The 17,531-nt window shown below is 43.5% G+C and overlaps 1 pseudogene; it reads right to left on the bottom strand.

The window, feature by feature from the left end:
• Positions 1 to 14,512: 14,512 nt before the first annotated feature.
• Positions 14,513 to 14,629, bottom strand: LOC114118131 (U6atac minor spliceosomal RNA; annotated as a pseudogene).
• Between the last annotated feature and the right edge of the window lie 2,902 nt (positions 14,630 to 17,531).

Genomic DNA, 17,531 nt, shown 5'->3' with positions numbered 1-17,531 from the left:
AATATGCTAATGGAGAATAAGTACCTGAAAACATGCCCAACATCATTAATCGTTGCTGCTGCTGCTAAGTCACTTCAGTCGTGTCCGATTCTGTGCGACCCCATAGACGGCAGCCCACCAGGCTCCCCCGTTCCTGGGATTCTCCAGGCAAGAACACTGGAGTGGGTTGCCATTGCCTTCTCCAATGCATGAAAGTGAAAAGTGAAACTGAAGTTGCTCAGTCATGTCTGACTGTTTGCGACCCCATGGACTGCAGCCTACCAGGCTCCCCCATCCATGGGATTTTCCAGGCAAGAGTACTGGAGTGGGGTGTCATTGCCTTCTCCGTCATTGTTTGTTAGGGAAAAGTAAATCAAAAGGACAAGAAAATACCACTTCATACCTGTTAGGTTAGGACAGCTATGATCAAAAAGATGGACAATGATAAGTGTTGGGAAAGATATGCAGAAACCAGAACTCTCATAAACTTCTGATGGGAATATAAAATGGTGTATCTGCTTTGGAAAACAGTTTGACAGTTGCTCAAAAATTTCAACATAGAGTTAATAAATGCACACCAATTCCACTCCTAGGTATATACGCAGGAGAACTTGAAACTCATCCATAAAAAGAAAATTGCACACAAATGTTCATAGCCTCATTATTCATAAATGCCCCAAAGTAGAAGCAACTAAAATATCCATGAATTGATGAATTTTTAAAAAATTTAATGTGAATGACTCTTCTTTATTTATTTGGCTGCGTTGGATCTTAGTTGGGGCAGGTGGGGTCCTCCATTGTGACCTGGGCTCCTTGCTGTGGCAAAGGGCTTCCTTTGATGCCCAGGATGGTCTCTAATTGTGGTTGGCAGTCTCAAGAGCATGCAGGGATGGAACCTGAGTCCCCTTCATTGGAAGGCAGATTCTTAACCACTGGGCCACCAGGGAAGTCCCCAAGAATTAATGAAAAAACAAAGTGTGGTCTATCCATGCGATGTAATGTTATTTAACCATAAAAAGGAATGAAGCATCGATGCATCCTACAACATGGATGAACCTTGAAAACATTATATGAAGAAGCCAAAGCCAAAGGCTTCTTCGCATAATGAAAACATTATACGAGCCAAAGGCTACAAATCATATGATTTCATTTATATGAAAGGTCCAGAGAAGGTAAATCTATAGAGACAGAAAATAGATTAGTGGTTGCCAGGGGCTGGGGCAGGGGTGTGACTTCTCATGGGTATTCAGTTTCTTTTTGAACTAATGAAAACATTGTTAGTGGTGATAGTTGCATAACTTTGAGAATGTTGAAAAATCACTGAATGGTATACTTTAAGAGGGTGAATTTTAGTGATCATGTATGGATGTGAGGGTTGGACTATAAAGAAAGCTGAGCATCGAAGAATTGATGCTTTTGAACTGCGGTGTTGGAGAAGACTCTTGAAAGTCCCTTGGACTGCAAGGAGATCCAACCAGTCCATTTTAAAGGAGATCAGTCCTTGGTGTTCATTGGAAGGACTGATGTTAAAGCTGAAACTCCAACACTTTGGCCACCTGATTCAAAGAACTGACACTTTGGAAAAGACCCTGATGCTGGGAAAGATTGAAGGCAGGAGGAGAAGGGGACAACAGAGGATGAGATGGTTGGATGGCATCACCAACTCAATGGACATGAGTTTGGGAAACTCTGGGAGTTGGTGATGGACATGAAGGCCCAGCGTGCTGAGGTCCATGGGGTTGCAAGGAGTTGGACACAACTGAGCGACTAAACTGAACTGAACTGAATTATATCTCGATTAAAGAAAAATTCTTTGGTAGTGAACACAAGGATCAAAATCAGACTTAACCTGGGGAAGGGCGCCTTTGCTAACTTTAGAAGATCCCAAGCAGGCGATGGGGAGTGCAGGAAGAGCATGAGTGGGGGCACAGCTTTGACCAGAGCCGGGTGTGGGGAAGTCTGCTGGTGAATGGAACGGGAGAGATGGAGCAAGAGGACCAGTCAGGCTGCTACTGGCTGCTCAGGCAAGTGGTTCAGATAGAAATGAGTCAGATTTGAGTTTTTAAAGGCAAAGGAAACTCCTTCTGCTTCCAGTTAACATAAACCCGCCTGAGCTTGAGGCAGCTGAACAAATCCTTCTGGGTCCTTCAAAGCCTCAGGCACTGAGGATCCCCTGAGAGCATCACTTCCGTCCATCACACACACACACACACACACACACACACACACACACACACACACAAAGGTCTGGTAATTAGGAATCCTGGTGATTGGCCCCAGTTTTGACTTTACTAGCTGTATGACCTTGCACAACTCATAAATATTTTGGATCTCAGCCTCCTTCCTCAAAAGTGAAGAAATTGGGACAATTGACTTCCAAGATCCTTCTAGCTCTAGAATTCCAGGATTCCATAACAGACCTCCTATAGAAAATGACACTTTTCCTATTTCCTGAAGTCTTGTTTCCTGAATCAGTCTTTGATCATGAACCACATTATGCTATTTCCATCCTATCCCTTTTTTCCTACTGAAACCAGGCTGGAGGTTTGTCCAGGTCAGAGTTATTTTTTTGGCTGCCCTGAGTCGTCTTTGCTGCACATGGGCTTTCTCTAGCTGCAGAAAGCCCCCATGGCAAGCAGAGGCTGTTCTTTGTGGCGGCTTCTTTTGTTGCGGAACACAGGCTCTAGGCTTGTGGGTGATAGTAGTTTGGCACAGGGGCTCAATAACTGGTGCATGGGCTTAACTGTTCCATGGCATTCGAGATCCTCCCGGACCAGGGATCAAACCTGTGTCCATGTATTAGTAGGCGGATTCTCGGCCACTGGACCACCGGGGATATCCTGGGCCAGAGTCTTGACTCCTCCACAGGGTCTGGCAGCAAGTGCAGCTCTGGGTAGTTTTCCAATGAATGCCAATGGACACTGAGTTGAAATGTTCTTTGGGGTTCAGTCTAATGATCTAGCTGATATCTCCCTTCAGTTATACCGACTGGCCAGTTGGTTGAGAATTAGGAAGTCTTAGCAGGAAGGTCTGAGACTGGAGCCCAATATTTCTGAACTCTTGGTAGTTTCAGTGGTAGATGCTGGGCTTGTCCTTCAGGGTAACTCCCACTTTGGGAGGGGCCACTTGGTGGGTGAGTTTATTCATATAAAGATTAAGTAAGAACCTCCCATGCTATGGGAATGGAGTCATCCAGAGACACGTGATTCTGAAGAAATGCTAAGAGGCCTGCTTTTTCATGTCAAAGGCTGACCTCATGAAGGACAGGGCTTGTTTCTGCAGACTGCTACGATATTCACTAACTTAAAAACAAAATAAAACGACTTTTCTCTTAAAAGGGGTCAGTAGAGATGCCTTTAGGCTGGAGATGGGGAAAGAGAGAATCATTAGAAAGGAGCTCCTTGCCTGGGAAGAAAATCTAGCACCTACCATACGGTGTTGAGTTGGAGGGTAGAGGGGAGAGGTGACAGGTACAGGCCCTTGGTGAAATTGAGACACTGCTGGCTTCCAGGTGGAGAGAATCCATGTTTCAGGATTTTCTTACTAGGTTTTCCTTCTTGGTGTTGGTTCCTGTAGCTGTTGGTTACTTCTTGGTGTTGGCTTTCCTGGTGGCTCAGGCAGTAAAGAATCTGCCTGCAATGTGGGAGACCTGGGTTCAATCCTTGGGTTGGGAAGATCTCTTGGAGAAGGAAATGGCAACCCTCTCCAGTGTTCTTGCCTGGAGAATCCCCATGGACAGAGGAGCCTGGTGGGCTACAGTCCACGGGGTCGCCAAGAGTCTGACACAACCAAGCGATTAACACTTTGACTTGGTGGTCCCTGTAGTTATCATCAACCTGTCATCAACCTTGACATAGCCCTTGTTCATCATTGCTGTGCAGTCTCCACTTTCTTACGAGGAACTATAGGAGGGATCCTTGTCTTCTGTTGTGATCAGGAATCTAAAAGAACATGTGTTTCCCCATGATGGCTCTTCTTACAGGACTCAGGAGGTGCCCAGGAGCCAAACAAGAGCACCCCGAGTGGAGTGGAGGTGGACAGGCGAAGCCCCAGTTTCACTGGCCAGCTCCAAGCCCTGGACTTCCCAGGGGTGGCAAAAAGCAGCATGCCCAGTGTTCAGGTCCCAAGACACTTGGGCTAAGGAGTGATGGTGCCTCTCCAGTCATCACTCGGAAGCACTGTCAGAGCCAGTGATGTCACATTTGATGATAGAATCTGACAGGCCTGGCTGACCAGATCCCCTCAGCCTGAATCTCCGTGGTAGAGCTTTAGCCCCATTCCAAGCGCTCACAGCAGTCCTCACATTGTGCACAGACTCATCACGGAGGGATCTTAAGAACATCTCAGAAAGTTAGGAGTCCAATTAAAGGCTTCGTTCCAATGAAGATGCTGAGTTTTATAGTTGAGCTTTATGTGTTCACCAGGAAACTTCTGGATAAAGTCATACAATCATGCCGACACCTAAAGAGCATGGAAAAAATATTTTAAAAGGGTGTGTGTGTGCGTGTGTGTGTACACACTTGTATATAACTCAATCCCTTAGCTGTACAGCAGAAATTAATACAACATTGTAAATCAACTATATTTCAATTTTGAAAAAGGGAGAAAAATGATTAGGAATTGGGATCAGCTACTAACAAGCTGGTGCCTGCCAATGCAGGAGATGTAAAGAGATGTGGGTTCAGTCCCTGGGTCAGGAAGCTCCCCTGGAGGAGGGCAAGGCAACCCATTCCAGTGTTCTTGCCTGGAGAATCCCTATGGACAGAGGAGACTGGCAGGCTATAGTCCATGGGTTGCAAAGAGTCTGACATGACTGAAGCAACTTAGCATGTACACGCCACTAGCAGACATAGGGTGTTTTGGGGGTGGAGGTGGGGGTGGGGAGGGTGATGGAATCAGAGAGTGTTCTAGAATAAGAGCCATGATGTTGTACAACCTTGTAAATATTCTCAAAACTACTGAACTACGCACTTTTAAATGGTTTATATGGTGGATTTTATGCTATGTGACATTTATATAAATTTTTAAAAAAGGATTAACAAACTCAATTCTTAAAAAAACCAGAAACATAAAGACACATCTGAGAGAGCCTAACTGCCTAACTGCCTAACTCCAAACACAGTAAAGCAGAGAGCAGCAGAGGGACCAGACGGAGGCGTGATTCAGGATGCGGCTTGTGGGAATGAGGCATCCTTCTTGCGAGACATTCTTGTCTCTACGGTTTCCGGGGCGCCTCACCCCACACGTCTTCTCACTGAACTTTGTTCTTGTGCCATCAGCAATGTATTTCTCTGAGTGAACGCTGCCCCTACCCCAGCCTTGTGTTTAAACAACAAATGCTCTCAGGATACCTCACTCTCTTCTTAGCATAAATGAGTGCTTTGGTTGAGAAGAGGGCTTCTCAGGAGAGGCATTTGGAAATGGGCATAAGACACAAGAAGAACAGGGATAAATGACTGAATTCAGCCATATCAGAGTCTGGCTAAGGGCTGCTTTCAAATCTAAAGTGGAGCTAAAAGCATTTTTTCCATTTTTAGAGACAACAAATATGGCTTTGTTCCCCTGTGGCAAGGAATGAAGCAAAAAGAAATTTGGCCCACAGTGAAAAACCACTTCATACCCATTAGGATTGTTAATATTAATCAAACAAAGAAAAAAAAAACAGAAAACAATGTGTTGACATGGATGTGGAAGAATTGAAATCCTGTTTGTTGCTAGCGGGAATGTAAAATGGTATAACTGCTGCGCAAAACTGTAGAGCGAGATTCCTCAAAGAGTTAGAAACAGAATTACAGTATGATCCAGCAATTCCACTTAGGGTATATTACTCAAAATAATTGAAAACAGGTGCTGGAACAGATATGCATACACCAGTGTTCAGAGCAGCATTCCACCAAAGGTGGAAATGACTCAAATGTCCATCAGTGGATGAGTGGATAAACAAAATACTATTTAGCCTTAAAAAGGAAAGAAATTCTGACACATGTTACAGCATGAATGAATCTTGAGAACATTATACTAAGTGAAATAAGCCAGTCGCAAAAGACACATAGGTATGAGTCTCCCTAATGAGATACTTTAGTTCAGTCACTCAGTTGTATCCAACTCTTTGTGACCCCATGGACTGCAGCACACCAGGCCTCCCTGTCCATCAGCAACTCCTGGAGCTTGCTCAAACTCGTGTCCATCTACTCAGTGATGTCATCCAGCCATTTCATCCTCTGTCGTCCCCTTCTCCTCCTGCCTTCATTCTTCCCCAGCAGCAGAGTCTTTTCCAATGAGTCAGTTCTTCGCATCAAGTGGCCAAAGTATTGTAGTTTTAGCTTCAGCATCAGTCCTTCCAATGAATATCCAGGACTGATTTCCTTTAGGATTGACTGGTTGGATCTCCTTGCAGTCCAAGGGATTCTCAAGAGTCTTCTCCAACACCACAGTTCAAAAGCATCAGTTCTTCAGCGTTCAGCTTTCCTTATGGTCCAACTCTCAAATCCATACATGACTACTGGAAAAATCATAGCTTTAACTAGATAAACAAACCTTTGTCAGCAAAGTAATGTCTCTGCTTTTTAATATACTGTCTAGGTTGGTCATAGCTTTTCTTTCAAGGAGCAAGCATCTTTTAATTTCATGGCTGCAGATACTTAGAATAGTTGAATCCATTGAGACAGAAAGTAGAACAGTGGTTATCAAAGCCTAGGTGATGTGACCCAGCAATCTCACTCCTGCGCATATATTCAGAGAAAACCATCATTCAAAAGGAGGCACACACCCCAATATTCACTGCAGCACTATTTACAAAAGCCGAAACATGGACACAACTTAAATGTCCATCAGTGGAGGAATGGATAAAGAAGGCGTGGTACATATACACAATGGAAGGTTAGTCAGCCATAAGGACGAATGAACTTGTGCCATTTGCAGAGACACGGATGGACCTAAAGATTGTCATACAAAGTGAAGTGAGTCAGAAAGAGAAAAACAAATATTGCATAATATTGCTTATATGTGGAACCTAGAAAAATGGTAGAGATGAACTAATTAGCAATGCAGAAATAGAGTCACAGGTGTAGAGAATAAACCCATGGTTACCAAGGGGGGCGGTGCAAATTGGTGGATTGGGATTGACATATGTACACTGCTATGCATAAAATAGATAACTAAGGAGATCCTACCGTTTAGCACAGGAAACCCTACTCAGCAATCTGTGGCGACATAAATAGGAAGGAAATCTAAAAACGAGGGTATATATGTATATGTATCACTGATCCACTTTGCTGTACAACAGAAACCAACACAATATTATAAAGCAACTATACTCCAATAAAAATTAATTAACTTTTTTAAAGTTCTGAAGGCAGATAGTAATGATGGTTGTACATCAGTGTGGATGTACTTAATGCTACAGAACTGTATACTTGAAAATGGTTAAACTAGTAAACTTTAAGTTATGTACAAGATGTTTTGCTATTAAAAATATCTTTTTAAGAAAAAAACAAAGAAATTCAGTAACTGAAAAGTAAGCGTCCCTCCCCTTTCCTCTAGGGATACAGTTATGACCAGAATTCAGACGAGAGCAGAAGATGCGCTAGCTGTGACAGGTCAGGTTAAGCTTGGTAACAACCACTCCCTGCACTTCTCACTCATGCTGCACTTCCATCATGTGTTCCCGGGGGGCTCTGCTCATCCTCGTTCGGAGACTCCAGCTGACACAGCAGCACGTGCCAGAGTGAAAAGATGTCCAAAGGACCTTGTTCCATGTGTGTAAACATACTCATGATGATTCTCCTTTAAAAATTAGAGTTTAGGGACTTGCCTGGTGGTCCAGTGGTTAAGTTCCCTGGTTGGGGAACTAAGATCTCACATGCTGCAGAGCAACTAAGGCCAGGCATCACAACTACTGAGCCTGCACACTCCAGAGCCCAGGTGCCGCAATAGAGTCTGGGCACCACAGCAACCGAAGACCCAGCATGCCACAAAGAAGATCTCACGTGCCGCAACTAAGGTCCAATGCAGCGAAATAAATAAATCTAAAATACACACATTTTAAAAGTTGGAATTTTCAAAAAGACGAATTTTCAAATCAGCGTAAGAATCATTGATTGTCCACTGACTGGTTACAAGGAAAGTGGACACACTGAGGGTAGGGCACAGAGCCAGAACTTTTCCTGACGTCATTCACCACAATGAAAGTTAGGTAACATAAAGATCTGAAGTTAAACAGAAAACAGAGCACCAGCAGAAAACGAAGAGTAATTTGTGATGGGGAGTGCTCGTAGGACAGAAATAAAAGACAATAATGGAAGATATGAGCAGATTTGAATGTGTTAAAAATCCAAATGTTCATATATGATGAAACATACAATACGTGATAAAAGATGCCATAATCAACAGTAAAAGACACATGATAGACCAGGAGACAGTATTTGAGACACATACAAGAGCATGATGATATTCAAAACATACAAAGAGTTTCTAGGAATCAATTTAAAAGGACTATTTTTTCTTTTTTTTAAATAGCAAAGGATGTGAAAGTGTTAGCTGCTGTCATGTCCAACTCTTTGCGACCCCATGGACTGTAGCCCACCAGGCTCCTCTGTCTATGGGATTCTGCGGGCAAGAGTACTGGAATGGGTAGCCACGCACTCCTCCAGGGGATCTTCCCAACCCAGGGATCGAACTGGGGTCTCCTGCATGAGCCACCACGGAAGCCCCTGACAAAGGATAGGAAGAAGCAATTCTTAGAAAAAGAAATTGAAATGACTGGTATGCCAAATATATATGTTAAAAATACCCTTTCTTAATCCTTTCTTTTTCCTGTCTAATATAGATTATTTGAAACAAAAATGATTTTCTCACAGTGTCCACTTTGTCTCCACTCTTAAATCCATTGCCATCAATCTCCACCTCTCTGGTGAATGTCCCCGCGGAGTCTGTTCAGCTCCCTGGAAGGACTGGCTGTGTTTAGGAAACAGGAAGCACCACTAGATTGGAACCAGAGGCTTGGCAGGACTCAGGGAGGAGAGGAGTCAGGCGCAGAGATGGGAGATGAGACTGGAGGAGTGTTTGGGAACCCTACTGTAGGGCTGGGTCACATGTGTTTATTCTTTTAGAGAAAGCTGGCTCTGGCCATTGCTGTGGATAACAGACTCAAAGGGCCCAAACTGGAAGAAAGATCCCTGGGAAAGCTGCTGTCATTGTCCCAGAGGAAATAACAAGGAACAGAAATAAGGTGTTGGCAAATAGAGAAAAAACAGGATTCTGAGGCTGCGGACTTGATGGATGGATGGAGAGTGTAGGTGGGGACCAAGAAAGAGCTGAGGACAAGCCCCGAGGAGTGCTTCAGAGCAGCGTGGCCAAGTCCCATAGAGAGAGAGAGAGACTCCAGGCATGAGAGCACTTTTAAAAGACGCTTATTCATTCACAAGCCCCTCCTATTAACCTTTAGATTGTGTTTAGGTTTTGAAGAAAGACCAAGAAAAGAAAGCATTCATCACTGAGTAGTATGGTTTTTCCAAGGGTCTGTTTGCTACAATAAATGAAAATCTAGATGCCTTAAAAATGTTATTTGGGAAGATATTCAACCAAAATAAAAATCTAAATTATCTGATGCCCTATAAAATAAGTCGTTAAATATTTTATAGGATCCCTCTTCCTTCAAATATGATCTTTATAAACCAGCCGTCTACTCTTCTCCCACCCTCTGTAGGAAGCAGTTAATCAGAGATCTTGGCATGTCTTTTCTGCAGCCCGAGTCCGGTTAATTGTGGATTTGATTCAAATGATAGCAGTGTTGGCAGAATGAGCCCGTCTTCACTGCATTGATTCCCCTCCCTCCACCCCCATACCAGCTGGGAGTCCTCCTGAAAGAACAATAGATTTATAATACAAGCAAAACAAAGGAGTCGGGAATGAACAGCTCTTGGAAATAAGTAGGTCAAGACACAATCAATTTCCAAATCTAAAATTATGTTTGAAAAATGTACCTTTAATACCAGAGTCGGCTTTGGCCCTGTGGGGCAAAGCATGTAAAGTTTAAAGTTCCTGAGTGGCTGCTTTATCAGGTAGCCTGAAGTTTACCCTGGAGGTTAAGCAATAAAATGGAAACAAAAATAATTTAACAGTTTTGCAGTTAGTTTAACCCAGCCACGGCTTCTTAAATGGCATTCACCTTCTTGGAGCTTGCCACGCTCATAAAGCTACAAGATGCATTTCAAAGCTATGAATTTGCTAAATAGAACTCCATTTCCTCTTCTTATTAGAGGTAATTAAATTTATTAGACGTCAGTAAAAGCCTTGTAAACAGAAAATATGAATGCTTATAAAAGTCTGCCCTCTCTTTGCAGCCTAATAATTAAGATGCAACGAGAAAGCAGCTAATAACAGCTCATAATTTATGAAGTGTCATTCACCCCCGAAACTGAGACATATTGTGGAGGAATTACAGACTGAAGTGAAAATAATACCCACTGAAACACATTATTTATTAAATGCATAACCACTCAGAGAAATAAACACATCACACACAGAACTTGATATTTCTGATGGAAACAGTATATACATCATCTCCTGCTTTGGATATATTACCCATCAAGTCAAATCCTTAAATCAAAGTCACCACTTGTTTAAATGCAAACGGCCCGTGGCAGCCCAGCAAGCCCCAAATTTCCACTAGACATTCACCTTGATGTCAGTTTTCAAAGACTGAGTCACTGAGAAGGTTTTTCATTATGATTGTTTTTAACATTCTCAAAAGAAAAGAAATCCCTCAGCAAGCATTAGAGAGAGAGAGAGAGAGAGAAACGGGAGGGAAGACAAGGAAAAGATTCTAAGTAGAAGAGCAGGACTCATAAATTAACAAAAACATTTCCCACCCTCCAGCACAGATGAACTCAGAAGCAACTGCGGAATCAATGCCCCCACTCGAGTGATGCTATCTCACTCTGAATGGAATCTCTTTTTATTGCAGTTTAATAATGTACTTTACATCTTTATCAACAGTCCAGCTCTGTACTTTGAGCTCTTTAGAGTCAATGGTGATAGAAATTTTAGATGCCACATTTCATCAATGCAAAGAGATCCTTGGTTATGCACTATACTGTTATTTTATGAATTGTTATGAAAGAAAAAATAAAATGCTGCTAATTAAACTATGACATGCCATTGTTGTAAGATACATCCTGATGTCAGAGATGTTAAAACTGGGAGGGGGAAAGGTATTTTAGAATTCACTCAATATAATCCATAAAACTAGATGAGATAAAGATTAACATCAATCTTAAGATTGTTATCTTGGTTACAGTAGGTGAATTATAGCTCAATAAAACTGTTATTTTAAAATGTTATTTTGGACTCAATGCTGAAAATCCTAATACTCAATTGTGTAGAAGGAAGCCAAGAAAGGCCCCGCTTGGAAGGTGAAGGACCTAAAGAATACGAAGGAGCTGTGTGGGTCCCGGGGTGAAGGGGGTTCCGAGAGAGCCAAAAGCAAATGTAGAGGCCCTGGGGTGGTTGAGGACTTGGTGTATGGGAGCCAGAGTGAATGATGCAGGGAGAGATAACCAGGGCTGGAAGTGGGAGTAGAGAGGTTCACAGGAGATGAGGTCAATAAGGTGACAGCAAAAATGAAAGTTTCAGACTTAAATAGACATTTCTCCAAAGAAGACATACAGATGGAAAAAAAAAGTGAAAAGTTGTTTAATATCACTATTAGAGAAATGCAAATCAAAACTACAATGAGGTATTGTCTCACACCAGTCAGAATGGCTATCATCACAAAAATCTATAAACAATAAATACTGAGAGGGTGTGGAGGAAAAGGGACCCTCCTACATTGTTGGTGGAGTGTCGACTGCAACAACCACTATGGAGAATAGCATGGAGGTGTCTTTTAAAAAATGAAAATAGAACTACTGTACGATCCCACAATCCCACTCCTGGGCATATATCCAGAGGAAATCACGATTAGATAGAAGACTCAGGCTCCTCAGCGTTCATTGCAGCATTATTTACAACAGCCAAGACATGGAAGCAACCTAAATGTCCATCAACAGAGGCACGGATAAAGACGCGGTGTATGTGCACAATGGAGCACTACTCAGCTTTTAAAAAGAAGACAATGATTCTATTTGCAGCAACATGGGTGGACCTAGAGACTGTCACACTGAATGAAGTAAATCAAATGCAGAAAGACAAGTAAATATGATATCATTTATATGCGGAATCTTTAAAAAGGGTATAAGTGAACTTAGTCACAGACACAAACCAATGGTTGCCAGGGGACAAGAGGGAAGGAGGGATAAATTGGAAGATTGGGAATGACATAGACACACTATGATATACAAAATAGATAACTAATAAGAACCTACTGTATAGCGCAGGCAGTTCTACTCAAAACTCTGTAATGGAGGGTTCGGGAAAAAATCTGAAATAAGAGTGTATATATGTATATGTATAACTGATTCACTTTGCTGTACATCTGAAACTAACGTAACATTGTAAATCAACTAGACTCCAATAAATTTTTCTTTTTTAAAGTTTCCTCCAGGTGATAAAAATTTCCTCCAGTTTTCTATGAAGTGGAACAAAAATTTTTTAGGAATATTAAGAATATTCTTCAAAAAAACATTTTGGGGGTAGGTTAGGCAGCTCAGTGGTAAAAAATCTTTCTGCCAGTGCAGGAGACTCAGGAGACATGTGTTCAGTCTCTGGGTTGGGAAGATCCCCTGCAGGAGGAAATGGCAACCACTCCAGTGCTCTTGCCTGGAAAATCCCATGGACAGAGGAGCCTGGTGGGCTACAGTCCATAGGGTTGCAAAGGGTGGGACACGACCGAGTGGATGAGCGTGTACTTTTCAATTTCACACCTAAACCCTACCTTGGTAGCTTCTCAGATGGTTTAAGAATCAAGCGACCTTAGCAGTCCTGCCATCTTTGCAGGCGGTCCCATCCAAAGCAGTTGCCGACTCTGTTCAGAGGGGACACGGTCGTTAGACCACCTCCAGGCTATGAAGTGCATGGAAGGCTTTCACACTGCGGGATCCTTGAGGAGGTGCCTTTGTTTTTTCATCAAGGATCAGCAATTGCTCTCTTCTACAATAGCACTCACGGAAACCTGCCCCTCTTCCCTACTTACTCCCCAGCACCAAAGAGCAAAGGCTCTTCCTCGAAAAGCGAAAATCAACGTTTCTCTTTTTTGAGCAGTTACTCTGTTTTGCCCTATGCTAAGAGATCTGCGTACTCTCTCTTTTTAACCCTCAAACCATCCTATGTCATAGATGTTGTTAGTAGTCCCATTTAACAGGAAGGAAGCTGGGGCGCAGAGAGGTTAAGCCACTTACCCCTGGTCACACAGCTGATTGTGAGTGTGAGTGTGAGTGTGTGTGTGTGTGTGTGTGTGTGTGTGTGTGTGGTGTGGTGGTGGAGGTCTGTTGGGACTGGAACTTGGGTATGACTTCCTCCAAAGTCCAGGGATATAACTGCTCCACTATAATGCATTGCTCTCATGTGGCAGTGGCTGAAAGCAAATCTGCTTCCTGACTTTACCAAATCTGGTGCCTTCTAGGTTTAGTGGAGCCAGTAACTTAGATGGAATTGAGAATAGTGTCAAGCTCAAGCTGGGAAAGAGAAATAAAGTGCTTAGGCTCTGGAGCCAGATTCCCAGGGTTCAAACCCTGGCTCTGCCAGCTACCAGCTGTGTGATCTGGGGCAAGTTATTCAGCCTCTCTGTGCCTAAATTTCCTCATGTGGAAAAAATGGAGTTCAGCAATAGTTACTATCAGATGGGGTTGCTGTGAACGTTTTGTGAGACAGTGATGTGAAGTACTTACTGCACAGGCCCAGTCGGTAGTTATTGTTTCCGTCCATAGGTTTCAGAGGACACTTAGGAACACAGTCTAGCCCAGTGCATCCCAAATATGTTTGGTTAAAGGATCATTTCGGATTATTGGATGTGCCTGTGACCTTGTCTGAAGAAGTCTCATGCAATCAATGAATGGGGAGAGGGGTCTCCTTCCAGCAGGACTCATGAAGACACGGCAGCAATGCCCAGGGGAAGCTCGGTCCCCAGGGATGAGTGTAGTTCTAAGCTACAAGCATGAGCGAGCTTTGAGTTTCAGGAGTACAGTCACATCTTATGTGCAAGGAATCACCTACAGTGACAATTACTCTTGAGAGTCCCCCAGGGAGGTGGTATGTTGGAAATGGGAACACTGACTTTTATTTTGTTCGGCCTGACTAGTTTTTTTTTTTTTTTTTAATTTTCAAAATTGGAATGTGATTGCTTCACAATATTGCGTTCGTTTCTGCTGTACAATGTGAGTCAGCCAGCCGTCTGCATACATATATCCCCTCCCTCTTGAGCTTCTCTCCCACCATCCCACCCCGGCCCTCTACCTAGCTGAGCTCACTGCGCTCTACCACAGCTTCCCACTAGCTAGCTATTTCACACTGGTAGTGTATATATATATGGCAATGCTGCTGTCTCAATTCGTAACCCTCACTACTTTCCCTCACTGCTCCCACAAGTCTGTTCTCTACAAAAGCAGGTTAGATGCCATGAAGCAATGCCTTAACCATGTGGGTGTTGTCAGGCCCAAGGGCCTCTTCCATTCTTGTCAAGGGAATGCTCACCTTCTCCCCTCTCATACAATACCTGACCAGTTTCTTTTTTAACTTTTTATTTGGGAATAATGGTGTTGGAGAAGACTCTTGAGAGTCCTTGGACTGCAAGGAGATCCAACCAGTCCATTCTGAAGGAGATCAGCCCTGGGATTTCTTTTGGAGGGAATGATGCTAAAGCTGAAACTCCAGTACTTTGGCCACCTCATGCGAAGAGGTGACTCATTGGAAAAGACTCTATGCTGGGAGGGATTGAGGGCAGGAGGAGAAGGGGATGACCGAGGATGAGATGGCTGGATGGCATCACTGACTCAGTGGATTTGAGTTTGAGTGAACTCCGGGAGTTGGTGATGGACAGGGAGGCCTGGCGTGCTGCGATTCATGGGGTCACAAAGAGTTGGACACCACTGAACGACTGAACTGAACTGATAGATTCTCAGGAAGTTGCCCCCCGCCACAAGCAAATATACAGGGAGGTCCTGTGTGCCCTCCAGCCAGTTTCCCAGGATTGTAACATCTTACATAACTGTAATACAATATCAAATTGTCCTATAATATCAAAACCAGGAAACTGATAGTGCTGCAGTCCACAGAGCTCATTCAGATTTCAACAGTGGCGTCTGCATGTAGAAACAGTAAGCACAAATTTTTCCCATGTGTAGATTCATAAAGTCCCCGCCACCAGCATCGAGATACAGAACTCTTGATCACCAGAGTCTGCCTGTACTCTGCTCCTTGATAGCTACTTGCCATCCCTGACCTCTGGCAACCACCAATCTGCCCTCCAGTTCTATACTTTTGATAGTTCAGGTTATTTAAGAAGTGAAATCATTTGTTTGCATACATGTATAGCATATAACCATTTGAGATTAGATTTTTCGGTGGTGGTTGTTTTTCAGCATAATTCTCTGGAGATCCATTCAAGTTGGTGTGTGTTTCCATAGGTTATTCCTTTTTTATTGCTTAGAAGTATTCCATGATATGGATACACCCAATTTACATCCTTTGTAGTTTGTTTACAGTTTGGGCTATGATGAATAAAGCTGTGGACAGTCATGTACATTTTTAGGAGTAGAGGCTTTATTTCTCAGGGATAAATGATTGAGCATGATTGCTGGGTCCTATGGTTCATTTCCTGTTTCATTGTATAAGAAACTGCCCAACTCTTTTTTGGAGTGGCTGTACCATTTCGCATTCCCACCAGCCATTTTTGATGCTCCAGCTTCTTACATCTTTCCCAGCAAGTGGTGTTATAAAACTTATAAAATTATAGCCATTCCTATAGGTGTGTAGTGGTTTAAATGTGCATTTTCCTAATGGCTAATGATATTGACCATCTTTTCATGAGCTTGTTTGCCACCGGTAAGTTCTCTCTGGTCAAATGTCTAGGCAGGTTTGCCTCCCCTTTGCTGGAACAGATTGCATCTTTTCAGTTAAGCTCCAGGTGAAGTAACTGACTGTGTTTAGAAGCCATGTGGTAACTTCCCCAAAGAGAAAACAGGACTCTTGCCCCCCAGCTCATCCTCCAGGCTGGGCACTTGCTGACTGCCACTTGGGGATGGAATCATTATGTTGTTTTGCCCTTTGCTCTGTGGGTGCTCGCTGTGCCTGGAGAATTGAATTCTTGAGTAAATGTGTATGATATGATACTGCTGTTATTTGTAGAGTAGCCTAATGATCCCAGGTCAATGGGATCTGAAATTAGTCCTGCTGGCGCAAGTCTAGTGGCCCAAGTCCGTGACCACAGAGCTCTTCCAGTCTTCCCTCAGTCTCCACTGGCCAAGGCGTGTGTCCTTTGTGATCTTGCTCTCAGAACTGCACTGGCCCTGGATGCCTATACTGACTGCCACACGACTTGGCTGGGTCTTGACTTCACAAAGGAGGTTTGTCTGCTCCTTCCTGGGGTGCCTCCTCTGTTCCCTTTAATCTGAGGCAGAATCAAGGCCCCATATAGTCCCTGCCGCCATGTCCCAACTACCATCTCAGATGCTTGGCTATCATATCAGCGCTTCCTTGATCAAATGCCTCTTCGAGACACAGATTTTGTTGATCAAATTCTCCCCAGCTCCACCCATTCTCAGCTTTATCCTATTGAAGTGAAGTGAAGTTGCTCAGTCGTGTCAGACTCTTTATGACACCATGGACTGTAGCTGACTAGGCTCCTCTGTCCATGAAATTTTCCAGGCAAGAGTACTGGAGTGGGTTGCCATTTCCTTCTCCAGGGGATCTTCCAGACCCAGGGAACGAACCCGGGTTTGCATCGCAGGTAGATGCTTTACCATCTGAGCCGCTGCTAAGTCCCACCACGGTCAAGGCCGCTCACCTAGATGCAGAGGCAGAGCCGTGGGAGGACTCAGGACATCGGACATCGTGCAAAATTAGGTGTGGCTGGAACAAGGTGAGAAGTAAGCTTGGGGAGATGAAGTTGGAGAGAGAAGTTGGGGGTAAATTTCAAATAGCCTTGTAAGCTGTGGTCAGAAAAATCTTAGGGGAAGGGAGCCTGGGGGGTCGGGAGTGGATTTTAAAGCAGGGCAGGATGATGATAGATTTTTTGCTCTAGCAAACAGCCAGTCAACACACATTTATTGAGTATCTATTATGTGTCAGATAAAAGTTAGCTGGATTGATAGCTAATAAATATTAAATGCTTTGGGAGAGATGAAGTGTGATTCTGAGTGTTATGGAGCCTAATAAAATGGAAGTAAGATCGGATCCTGTGAGCTCTGCCTTCTGGTATTTCATAGTCCAATATGGAAACTGAATTTGACAAAGTGAAATAGTATTTATAAACACGCTGGTGGCAGAACAAATGGAAATGAGCAACAAATGAAAATGGAGGGCTTATAGGTGACTCGGGGATTCAGATGGCAAGAGATTAGTGCGACAGGAAAGACCTAGGGGACTCCTGGAGAGTTTGGATGGTAGGGCAAAATGCA

Source organism: Ovis aries, chromosome 14 (genome assembly GCF_016772045.2).
Source record: "Ovis aries strain OAR_USU_Benz2616 breed Rambouillet chromosome 14, ARS-UI_Ramb_v3.0, whole genome shotgun sequence".
Lineage (NCBI taxonomy): Eukaryota > Metazoa > Chordata > Mammalia > Artiodactyla > Bovidae > Ovis > Ovis aries.
The sequence above is the reverse complement of the archived record's forward strand: the minus strand, read 5'-3'. Positions and strand labels throughout refer to the sequence as shown.